Source organism: Sus scrofa, chromosome 15 (genome assembly GCF_000003025.6).
Source record: "Sus scrofa isolate TJ Tabasco breed Duroc chromosome 15, Sscrofa11.1, whole genome shotgun sequence".
NCBI classification, from domain to species: domain Eukaryota; kingdom Metazoa; phylum Chordata; class Mammalia; order Artiodactyla; family Suidae; genus Sus; species Sus scrofa.
In genome coordinates, this window is record NC_010457.5 from 123,624,465 (window position 1) to 123,637,608 (window position 13,144).

General features: G+C 40.7%; 1 long non-coding RNA gene across 1 annotated transcript in view; it reads right to left on the reverse strand.

Annotated features, from left to right (window-relative positions):
- LOC110257035 overlaps positions 1 to 11,870 on the reverse strand; it is a 65,261-nt gene extending 53,391 nt beyond the window's left edge. The window contains exons 1-2 of the long non-coding RNA XR_002339194.1: positions 11,564 to 11,870; positions 11,232 to 11,437 (exon numbers count right to left, since the gene is read on the reverse strand). This is a non-coding gene — a long non-coding RNA (uncharacterized LOC110257035). The remainder of the gene's footprint in view (positions 1 to 11,231; positions 11,438 to 11,563) is intronic.

Sequence of the window (13,144 nt, forward strand, 5' to 3'; positions counted from 1 at the left end):
CCCAGGGTCCTCTGTTGAATGACTAACATGTATATATCCTGTCTCTCGCTCTCTCTTGTTCCCCGCCCCACCTGCCACCTCTGCCCTGTCTCTCTTGCAGTTTATCAGCCTAATTCCTACTATTACACATAATAGAATTCTAGTGGAGTTTTCTTCTCTTTTTTTTTTGAAATAAAACAACTCTTTTCTAAACTGAGTATCCTCTTATTTTCTAAATATAATGTGACTTCTTACCATACCTTCTCATCAGGTTTTTGATGCTGGGAAAAATAATGCTTTTTTTTTTTTTTTTTTTTTAATACTAGAATGTTTAAAAAAAAAAGGAAAAACTTAGGAAATGGAACACAAACAAGTGCCCATGGAATTGGCTTTGGATTTTTTAGTTGACTTGCCTGTATTTGTTTCCTTTTATTCATTTGTTCATTCCTTCTTTCACAAATATATGTTAGATAGTCTCTATGTGCCAAACACCATTCTAGACAATATGGATGCATCTTAAAACAGTTTTTTTTGGTGTGTCTTTTTGCTATTTCTTGGGCCGCTCCCTCGGCATATGGAGGTTCCCAGGCTAGGGGTCCAATCGGAGCTATAGCCACCGGCCTACGCCAGAGCCATAGCAATGCGGGATCCTAGCCGAGTCTGCAACCTACACCACAGCTCATGGCAACGCCGGATCGTTAACCCACTGAACAAGGGCAGGGACCGAACCCGCAACCTCATGGTTCCTAGTCGGATTCGTTAACCACTGCGCCACGACGGGAACTCCTTAAAACGGTTTTTAAAGTCAGTAGAATAAAAAATATGTTATTGAAGTATTTGTCACCGTTTCAGGGATGGTTCCCCAGCTGCTTAGATGCAACCACCTTTTTGGCCTTCAACCAAGGAATAACCTATGGATCTGCAACCGCTACACCTTCAACAATCTTTTCCCAGAACCCCATCCCTACAAGCACCAGGCAAAATGGATGATAAAGGAGAGGGAGTGATCTTTTGCAGGACACAGCTGTGTGTGAAGCTGTTTATTGCAGCATCCTTCTCTAAGTGCAAGATATGTCAAAAATAACTAGTAGCATATATGTCTAACAATAGAGAAATGCTTAAGTAAATTATGGAGCATCACGTTGAGCAGCTTTTATATAATAAAACAATTACAAAGAATAAAATTACAAAAAATAATTATAAATCTTAACAACCTTATGAAAAAAAAAATCCATGACATGAAAAGTATGGCAAGTAGTTAAGATATATTAATACTAGGTGGTGAGCTTTATATTAGTTTCTATATTGCTAAATGTTTCATATAGTTCAGGATGAGAAAAAAGAATAGCTAATAAACCGGAAGGCAGAGGCAGTCTGCTAAAGCTCTACTGTGGAGAATTCATCCTGTAATTCCCATCCCCGGTGGGGCTCTCTTATTCCCAGCCTTCCTATTTCTTGCCTAGGTTACTGGAATCATCCCTTTATTCATCCATGTGTTCAAGAAAAAATTGGTTAGGGGGGCTCTGGAGCCACAGAAATGGGAGACCTGTGCCTGCCCCAAATTACCTAGTCTAGTTTTTAGATACTGCTATTTAATCTCTCAGCTTCTGGCCTCTATACTGCCTCTAGGAGTGATCTCTTTAAAATATAACTTTGATCATGTTTATACTCTTTTAGAGGTTAGCCATTGCCTCTGGATATGTCCAAAGTCTTCAGTGTAACATGTAACACCCTTCTCATGTGACTACTCTTGGCTTTTCTAGTTAAATCTGTTGGCTCAGTTCTCCATCCCAACCTAAGCATCACCTCTGCTAAACCTCATGCAATTCAAGGAGTGCACATTCTCTCCACTTTCTCACTCACGCCTGCCAGCACAGCTGTTCTTTTCCACCCAGAAGATTTCTGAGCCTTTACCTACCCGTTCAACTATAACTCAGCCCCAGGACTCACCTCAGGCAGCATCTACAGGGAAGCCTCCCTCCCTCTTAGACAGAGTCAGCCCCCACCCCAAGCATTCAAGTATTCTCATCAGTAAGCCAATACTAACCAATGTCATTGTGATTATCATTCTAGACTGCCCTTGTCTACTACTCAATGATCATCTTGGGACTGGTACAGTAGCTCTCCTTTCAGACAGTCTAGTGGCTGTACACAGGGATTTTGGAGTCATAAAGCTTAGGTTTGGATCCCACCACACCACTTGGTTACTCAAAAATAACTGAGTCATTGTGTGTGATTAACTAAAAGAATACAGGTACAACACAGGGTGATCACTCAACATACTTAAGTTATTATTATTTTCATTACTTTTTAATCCCTCTATCCCTGTGGCAAATGACAAATATTCAATAAGTCACTGATGAGTGAAAACATGCATGAAAGAAATAGTTGCTTCCTTGAGTTCCCATTGTGGCTCAGCGGGTTAAGAACCCAACATAATGTCCATGAGTACGCAGGTTTGATCTCTGGCCACACTCAGTGGGTTAAGGATCTGGCACTGCAAGGTACAGCATAGGTCACAGATGCAGCTCTGATCCTGTGTTGCTATGGTTGTGGTGTGAGCCTGCAGCTGCATTTCCAATTTGACCCCAGCCTGGGAACTTCCATATACTGCCATAAAGAGAATAAAAAAAAAAAAGAAAGAAAGAAAGAAATGGTTGCTTCCTAGTTTAAGGCTGATTGCTTTTGATTTGGACATCTCAGCTACTGCTTTGGGGCTTTGAAAAATACCTAGAAAGGGCATTCCAAAAAGAAGTCATTGAACAGGGAAAAATGATAAGAAGAGAAAGAGAGGATGGTCAAGGGAAAGAGGTATTGGATGGAGATTCACAAGGTGGGGCAAGGAGGAAAAGAAAAGGAAGAGGAAATTGGGAGGTAAAGTAGACTCCTGAAACTTGCTAATTATGATGTTGCCACTTCCTATTTGCAGCAGAAATCTGTGTCACTATCTATATAGCAGGGCACCCACTTGCCCTTTCTTCTCCCAAGAAGTGTCTTGCTCTGCCCCTGACCAAGTTGATTGGTTTGAGGTAGATGCTTGACCCAAGCTGGGTCAATGAGTCCAAGCCTGTAGCATGTAAAACCCATGGCTATGTGGATCACTACATTCATGAAGACTGGAGAAGTATAAGGCCACCCTCCTGGGAGGAAAGAGAAAGGATTTATGTGGCTCTGACGTTCAAGGGATTGTTTCTTATTTTTTTAGAGGCTCATGTCTCCGCAAATTTGTTTCTTGAGCAGTCCAGGAAATTAAGTAACCCTGAATCCTTCTATTGACTTTTTGCTCATATCAGTTTAATTTGGATTTCTATCACATGCACTCAAAAAAGTCACAACTAAACTGCATCTATTTGGGTTCATTGCACACTCTAGGCCTCCATGCACCTTCTGTTCTACTTACCCTAAACTACTCAATGTACCTTTTAAAAAAGTTCTAATGCATTTTCACATGACTTTGTCTTCTTCTAAACTGCTATTTCAGTGCAGAATTATTCATTCCTATCAAAATCCTTTCTTTTCTCAAGGTTCAAGTCCAATAGCAACTACTGAGCCAAATCTTTCCAATCAGACAGCCTAGAGCATATTCATGTTTTGCTGTGTACTTCTGTATTGCTTGCTCATTCAGCTCTGTATTATGGTTATTTTACCAGATGGGGTAAAAGTTCATATCATCTATGATGTTTGAAGCCTTAGTACTTCAATCACAGCACTTAGTTGGGCTCAGTAAAGGTTTGTAGAATGAGTGATTCAGGTGAGAGAGTACCTTAAAAGAATGTGTAATTTGTGTCTCTCTAAAGCAGCAGGGTGAATGTTTTTCTTGCGCTATTTATTCCTGTAATTGATAATGGCTCCATTCTTTGTATTAATGTCCTATTTTTCTGACTTGTCTTCACTCTTATCTGGTGCTGGCCAGGTTTTTTTTCACTATAAAAATATTTCATCGTAGAGCCCTATTCTCCATTTACTAAAGTAACATTTTATCTGGATAATGTGATTTTTTCCCCTCTGTCTCTTGTCTCTCTTGTTATTATCAGACCTTACATTTACACTACTGAGTTTGTTGTTGTTGTTGTTTGTTTGTTTGTTGTTGTTATTGTTGTTGTTGTCTTTTTAGGGCCTCACCCACAGCATATGGAACTTTGCAGGCCAGGAGTTGAATAGGATCTACAGCTGCCAACCTACACTACAGCCACAGCAACACCAGTTCTGACCCGAGTCTGTGACCTACACCATAGCTGGTGGCAAGCCCAGATCCTTAGCCCACTGAGCAAGGCTGGGGATAGAACCCACATCCTCATGGATACTAGTCAGATCAGTTACCACTGAGCCACAATGGGAACTCCAGGTGTTTTTTTGTGTGTGCTTTTTTTTTTTTTTAATGTAATCAACCTGGACATTATACTTGGTTATATATATGGGTCAATATATATAATATATTCAGTATATTCTCTTGTATTTGCTTTAAGTCTTATTCCTTCCTACTTTGTATCTTATGCCACAAAAGCTGAGGGTAGGAGGTTGACTAAAGAGGCTAGACCCACATGGGATCTATGCATTAGCTCAATAGAGTGGTTTACAATCAATAAAGATACCATAACTTCATTATGATAAAGTTTCACTGAAGGGCAGTCATAGATCTTGGGTCAAGGGAAACAAAAATATAATTCAAAAAGACGTGTTTGGGATTTTGAGTGTGGAACACATTTAGGGGTCACACAGAACTGAGTTCAAGTCTCAGTTATGGAATTCCCTGGTGGTGTAGCAGCTTAAGGATCCAGCTTGTCACTGCTTTAGTGTGGGTTCAGTATCTGGCTGGGGAACTTTCACATGCTGTGGTTGTGGCCAAAAAAAAAAAAAAAATTGACATCTGTTACTTGACTTATTAGCTGTGTGACCTCATGCATCTTCATAAATAAACTTAATCCTGAAGCAAGGTCTTAAGTACCTGAGATAGATTAAGTCCTTTAGATAAATTCTACTTCATAAGTGGTTAAGTTTAAATATCAAAACCCACATTAATGACTAAATAAGGGAAATTTGGAATTTGTTTATGGTAACACATTTAGATATGTATTTTATTTTTAATTGCACTATTATATTGAAAAAACTAATTACAAGCTATTCAGAAAAAGAGGAAGTCCTAGTAGAAAAAGGGACAAATAACATGAATAGAAAGTCTACAAAAATAAGCATACAAATTGTCAACAAATCTTTGAAAAATTTTAAATTCACTAAAAATAGTGGTATGTGAGTTAAAAATTATGAAAAAACAAAATATTTTACAATAATTCAATATAAAAGATAATTATGTATTAGCTTGCAAGAAGTTAGAAAACAATAATAGTGCCACATGGGGAGAGCATAGGAGTTTTTACACTTTGGTAGGGGATAGTCACTACTTTTCTGGGAGTTAAAAGCCTTAACTCCCACTTAAGCCTTAAACATGTGCATACTTTATACCTTTAATCTAGGAATTTCACTTCCGTGGGTTCACACTTAAGAAAAAACTGAACTAGGAGTTCCCAGTGGTTAACGAATCCGACTAAGAACCATGAGGTTGCAGGTTCCATCCCTGGCCTCACTCAGTGGGTTAAGGATCCAGCGTTGCCATAGCTGTGGTGTAGGTCGCAGACGCGGCTCAGATCTGGTGTAGGCCAGCAGCTACAGCTCCGATTAGACCCCTAGCCTGGGAAACTCCACATGCCAAGAGTGTGGCCCTAGAAAAGACAGAAAGAAAAAAAAAAAAGAAAGAAAAAGAAAAAATTGAACCAGTGCACAATGATGCAGTGTTTGTGTTGTGTTTGTTTTTGTTTGTTTTGTTTTTAATGGCAGAAAATTAGGCACAGTTTAAATGACCAACCGTAAGGAAGAGATGAAGATTAGCAAGCTTGTTTGGCACCACTGTAAAGTGGAATACTAGTCCAACATTTTACAAAGTGCTGAGAAGAATATTTATCAACATGAGAAGGTAATGAAGATGCAAAAATGTTGAGTAAAAAGAAGCTACAGAATGTGGAACTAAATTAAAAAGCATAGAGAGACTGATGGTAGAACATCGGCCAGTGGTTTTTCTCTGGGTGATGAGATTGTGGGTGATTCATGATTAAAACAAAGCCTCAGGGTTTTTTGTTTGTTTGTTTGTTTTTTACGTTTTCCAACTTTTCTACCTTAAGCATTAACTCAGACACCTCTTATGATCCTCCTTCAATCCTCTTTTACTCAAACCATGGCTATGCAATCAGCTTATTTCAGGTGGAACTTAACCACAACTGGATCCCACAGTTTTTCTCTTCTCCATAGCAGGTGGTACAGAGCATTAACACCCCACAGGCAGCCCTTAGCCAGTAGGGGAGGGGTCATTAGCTAAATCCTCTAATGTTCCCTCTTTAAGAGGACAAGGCTAAGACACATTTTTAGGGCCACTCAGGAGGTCCCTGCAACTGACCCCTGGTTGCCTACAATGGTCACTCCTGGGGCACTCGTGCAGTACTGATTTTTGCAATTTTTTTTCCTTCTCTTTCTCAATTCCCAGGTCCTCCTTTCTCTTCTGAAATAAATTTTCTGCATGTAAATAGACCTTTTCTCTGGCTTTGCCTGTAAGGGCACCTAGGGTAAAGCATGCATATGTAATTTGATCAAAATAAAATACTACCAAAAGCACTTGATATAATTTTAAAGCAAATAATTTAAGGCTCAAGGTTCTAAATCACATGAATAACAATGCCACCAGCATCAGAGATTTTTCTTTTCCCTCCCCTAGTGGGACTTCTGGGCTCCTAGAGCCACAGGGGAACTCTCTTGCGCATTAGGCCAGCTCAGTGTCACATAACGGTCTTCCCCTTAACTATTTTCAAGCTATTCCTTAAATATCTTAGGAAATAGATCTTCACTATTGCAAGAATTGGTGCAGGGTCCAGGGACGAGTCCCACTGGAGGGTTACAAAGAGCGTAACTGCACCTGCCACTAGGGGCAACAATCCCGAGATATCAATCCACTGCCCAGTTGGCTGGTGCGGAGGTTGCCAAGATCACTCACTCTCAGGCACTGGGTGGAACAGTGCTTTACCCACATGGCAAAGAGACAGCTTCAACAGAGACTGTCAGTCCCCATGGCTACACCACTCTGTGCTACAGGCAAAGAACTCCATTCTCTCCCCGCCAGGAACAGGTATGGCAGTGGGCTTGGCCAGGTATCGTACAAAGCACAGATTGAAGCAGAACAAAGTACACACCAAGTCCAAAAGAAGGAAAACTATCCCTAAGCAAAGACATTTGCCCAGCACAGGCTATGTGGGCCCTTTACATTTTTGTAAGGAAATGGTCTGGACCAAAGGCACATTTTCCTGGGACCATGCAGGGCTGGGAAAGACGGCATGCCTGTGCCTGACTTTACCAGGAAGGAGTCTGTCATTTAAGACATGAAATTAATAGAAAGGAATCCTACAGCAGCCATGGAATACAACCAACCTCTAGGCTGTACATTCTAATGAACCTTTATATACAGGTCAGTGGAAGGTTTTTTTTTTTTTTTTTTTAATTTTTCAAAAGTGCATACCTTTATGGACTTAGGAAGTTCTATGCTTTTTCTAATTACCTCTCCCTTTCTGGCAAGCCTTGATAACCTAATTCAGTGGTATTCAGAAGAGCCACAAAAATTACCATTAAAATTGATTGATGGCAGTCATTTCCCACATCCCAGGGAAAATTAAGTTTATAGATATCGTCTTTTCCATTTTAAGTATTTCCTCTGCAACTTTGGCCTGAACTTTTAGCACCTAGTCTCATTGGTCCCTACTAGAGTATAGTCTCTCGTGATACCTGATTTAGTACAGACACATAGCTACTTTGTAATATAAAATTGATTACCTCATGGTGTTCTTTAAAAATACCATTCCTTTGGGTGGCTCTGCTATCTGAAATTGTTTTAAAAACTCTCTTAGTGGAGCCTATTTTAGCTCTCATTCATTTGATTTAGCTTTCTAAGTATCTGTGTGAAGTATCTGGCTTCCAAGAATTGCCCCAGTGCTAAATGGGAACCAAAGTGGTGGAAAAAATAGCATCTTATAGATTTCTCTACAAGTCTTCTGACTTCAAATCCTATTTTGTTTCCTCCATTTGCCTCTAGCAGGAGCTCCAGAGAAAGATCTAGAGAAGAACTAGCACTCTTCCAAAAGCAGCCCCATCACCTTCCACAGTCAAACCTTGGTTCTTTGTTAAAATGCCCTTGTTCATAACCAGGTAATCATTAGAAGTGATAATGCCATAACACAGTGCAGACTGAAGGGTGGATTCTGAAGCAACAGTTTACATGAAGAGAAGAACAGATTCCTTTTGAGTGAGAAGTTTCATGTCTTAAGAAGCTTAACTCATCAGGTTATGCGGGAAAGATGCAGTGCAGGGCCTGAGGAACCCAGAGGAATATGCAAGACAGGAATCGTCCAGCTGAATGAGCTGAGTGGAATAGGTATTGCACAAGAGAGCAAGATCGCCCTTGGTGTCTCCAGGGAATTGAGAACACAAGACAAGGAGGCAAGTGGATCCTTGTTAGCCATAAGTGCTCTGGTGCTATGAGCTCTGGAACTGCCCTGGAAACTTTTCATTACTACTATAAACCCGAAACAACTAAAATCCCAGGGAAAGACGCAACCAGATCTGTTCTATGTGAATTGAGCGGGTGCAGACCTGAAACCCCTGTGGTCATTCATTTCATGTGTCAGCTTGACTTATGTGTCACCCTGACCACAGAGCACCCAGATATCGGGTTAAACATTATCTCTGGGTGTGTCTGTGAGGCAGTTCTGGATGATATTGAGTTGAATCAGCAGACTGAATAAAGCAAATTGCTCTTCCCAACATGGGTGTGCCTCATGTAATCTACTGATGGCCTGAATAGAACAAAAAAGGGTGGTGTGGGGAGAGAATTCTCTCCCTCTCTGCCTTACTTCAAGCAGAGACACTGGGCTTCTCTTGTCTTCAAACTCAGACTCAAACTGGAACACAGACCATTAGACCTCTTGGTTCTTAGATGCTCTGACTCAGACAGGGCTACACTATTGGCTCCCCTGGGTTTCCAGCTTGCTGACTGCAGATTTTGGGACCTCTAGCTGCCATAACCATGTGAGCTAATTCCTTAAAATAAATCACTTACCATATTGGTTTTGTTTCCCTGGAGAACCCAGACTGATACATCCCCCTAATCTCCCTCCCAGCTTCCTCCCCCACGCATCCTCTCCAGGAGCTAGTTATGGGTGTATTTATGCAGATTTCTGGATGGAGGCTCTAGCCAAAGAGATGTGATAAATTCCTAGAATATACACTGGTCCTTCTTGTCAGAGCAGCCTCTGGCATGAGGATTACACTACGATTTACTGAACTTGGCTCATCTATCTTCCTGGATTGCCTTTGACTGCCTGTCAACCCTGGAAATTATTTACCTCCCCAGAGTTTAGACTAATCCCTGGTTTTCTTCCCTTCATTGCCACACTGCTTATTCACCTGTCAGATGGTGACTATATTTCTTTTAGCTCCAGGGAGTCTTCTTGCTTTGAACCTACTGGGTAGATTATAGGGTCTGAGCATCTTAATTTCTGGGAATTCCACTGCTATCCTTTTAACCATTGGAGAAATCCAATCACAGCTTTTCAATTTGCTTTCTTTCATGTTCCTTTAAATCTGAACCCACTGCTGTATATACATAAGGAGAGAGGCTATGAGTTCACGGCATAATTTTCCCAACATTGCTCTCCAAGGCGGAACGAAGGTTGTCACTGTAAGTTCTAGAAATCACGGGGCATAGAGGGATAATCTCCCATGTTTAGGTAACACTGGGGAATAGGTGAGGGTTGGACCCTACTGTCGAACCAGAAGCCTGTTTGTTCATCAGTCTTGCCTCCTCCTTACCTCTTGCACCCATATCAAGCCATCACAAGGTGTTGTCAGTCTCACCTACTCAATGTCTCTCCAACCCCCCTACTTTTCTCTACTCCCATTGTTACTACCGGGAAGTCACACTTCACTTAAGAGTCCGGTTCTAAGAAGCTGAAGCTAGATGTAAGTCATGAAGAGTTATGGTTACTCTGGAGGATTCCTCAGGAAGGTGCCCCCACTAGAGACAGACATATTTCTTCTCAGCAAATGCAACACAGTTCATTTTATCCCCAGGGTTGGAAGAGATTGCCATTTCTACAGTTGAGCGCTAGATGAAGACACTGATTTGTATTTAGGGGCCATACTGGATGAAAACATACATGAATTTGAATTCCAGAATGACCTTCAGCATGATGAAATGTCAGGGGCTTTCTCTGCAGTACATACTCCTACGGCATGTAGAGTGGAACTGCTACTATTTCTCTATATAAAGTGCTATTTCTCTGTGTCTTTTTCTTTCTCCAATTTCTTTATCTCACTTTATCATTGAAAGCATACAATTGAACTCCAGTAAACATATGGCAGGACTCCATTGCGTTTATTTTAAGGTACCAATATCTCTTGTCTGAATTACAATGATAGTCTTCTAAATAGACTCCCATCCTCCAATATTATTTTTCCTCCAACCGTTCACCATATTGCAGCCAGAAAGATAATGCAAAAGCACAGATTTCACCATGACTCATTCTTACTTCCCTACATAAAATCTTTCAACTGCTTCCCAGTGTCCTCCAGCTGAGTCAAATAGCATGGGAGCCCATCACAAGCTTCTCCCTGTTTTTTGCATGTTACTTCTCTTACCATCCTTATACCTATCCTGCTGCCACTTGCAATGAAATTCAACTACTTGCACTCTGGAAAAGGATAATACTTCTCCTTGCCTGTGGGCCTTTGCCAATGTGCCCTGTCTCCACTTTTGCCTAAATAACTTCTCCTCATCCTGAAGATCTCATTGCCCCTGGAACTTTTCACACACATCTGTGTCACCTCCACTTCTCCCTCCACTGGAGAAGCCTTTCCATTTCTAACCCATGGCAGGCCACTCAGGTCCCCAGTGAAAGCAGTCACTTTATGTTTTTAATACCCTAAGGAAAGTCAGAGACTTAGAAACAATTTTGTTCCAGGGGCCATGCTATTGATTCATTTTCCTGTAATGCCAGCTCATTTACAACTCAACAACAATTGTTATTATTACAGCAACAGTAGTAAAACCAGTGATGTTTGCCGTGTATATGCCTTCTTTTAAGATATCTATATTTATATAATAAGTGTATTTATACATATATGCATATATATTTTTATATATTAAAGATCTCCATACTTACTCTTTTAAGAGGCACAGAATTGCTATTACATTCTCATCTGACAGATGGGGAAGCTGGATCACAGTAAATGAATCAACTTTCTGGTAGGGCTCAAGCAGTGAGCCCTTGGCTTCGCTCATTTGCATGGACTAACTTCTGGTACAGATTTCAGTCTGCATTCTTTCCAATTGACTGCTACCCCCTCCATTGCTCAGTGGAAGTCCAAGCTGCCTTGAACAGAGAAAGCATTTTAGAAAAAGCCTTAACCTTAAAAGACTTATATACAAGCACGAATAAATTTCTCCACAGGCCCTCCCCCACCATTGCTGTTTACCATAACCAGGAGCCCTTACCGCAATAGTCTCTCTTTTAAAAAATTGTTGAATCCTGCCGATGAACCATGCTGAACATTTCCCTGGACACCCCTGGTTCAGGCATTATGCTGTTTGTATTCATTAAAGCTGATTAAGGTTTTCTTTATATTTATCACCAGTTTGACTTCCATTGCTGAGGCTTACTCTGCTATCAGCAGGATTCCTCATCTCCTTTGGAAGTTTTCAAAGTGAAAATCCAAGAACACAAATGAATTCTGGCAGCCAGAAGTCCCTAATTTAGTGTGTGGGTTCCAGTGAGATGAGAGGAGCTGTATTTTAGGATAAAGCAATTAGATAACCCTGAATTAAACCTATGATGTACTCATCACATTCTTTTCTTGGATTCATGCACAATGCAAATGTGCTTGATGTGATTCAATTATATCTTAAATTCCTGATTGCCAAAGCTAATCGAATAATAAAAGTATAATACACTGGTCATATTTACAAAAGTTGTGTAGAGCCATTGGTCCTGGAAAGGGCATCTTACCTCTAATTGTGCATTATGACCAATATAGTCCCTACAAATCATAAAGAATAATCATTAAAATGCTAAAATAAGATTACGAGTTCAACAAAAGGTAGGGGCTTTCCATTATGTTTCATTAACATTGAAGGAGGATGAGGAGCATACATGGGGACAAACCATAGCATCTTTTTCTGGTCTGTTGTGTGATTCTAACCTCAGGATCCTTGCTTCCTGTAATCACCAAATGCCTATAATCCCTTGCATCTTTGGACCACTTCATTAGGGAGAAAGGTGTCTTGCATCCCTCTTAGGATTTTTCTGTTGAAGTAAGTAGAAGACCTCCGCTTCAGCAGAATACAATAGGTATATCTGCGGCCTTCTCAGTTTTAGGGCTCTGCACCCTGCCCACATTGGCTGGAAACAATGGGTGTCTCCTGAAGTTTGAGAGGTACCTCCCATTTGCAGGCACACATGGCTGCTGCTTATAGGGATGTCTTGCAGGCTATTTCTCTTCAGTTCTCTGCCACCAAACATGCCTCAAGAAAAAGAGAAATCTGGCAGCAAACTGTCACCTTCTGGAGTCTGTCTAATGCTATGCTTGGGTTTGTGTACCCAAAAGACACAGGCACTGTGTTGCTTTTCTCAGTAGTATGCTCTGACTTTGGCTTGCACTTTCTTTTTCTCCCTATTATTTTTCCTATGACCGTAGATTCCAAAAGAATATAGCTCCATAATTTGGAACAATAAAGCCTTCCCATTTTTCAGACTTGGCTGAAATTCTCCCTTTCTTTTCCTTAAGCACCTGGCTATTATAAACTTCCAGTGACCTGCTATTGTCCTTATTCTACTAAGACCTTATTCATGTTTCATGTATTTGCATCTTATTTTTCCAACTAGACCATCAGCTCCTTGAAGGCGAAGACTGTCTTACACTGTTATGCATCCCCACAATCCCTAAGCCCAGCACTGTACACATCACAGGCACGTGGTCATTACCTTTGATGAATTAATTTATTAGAAGGAACCACTGGCTGAACACAAAGGTTAAGCTCCAAATTAGAGCCACTGTGTTTCAGATGAGGGCTTCTCAT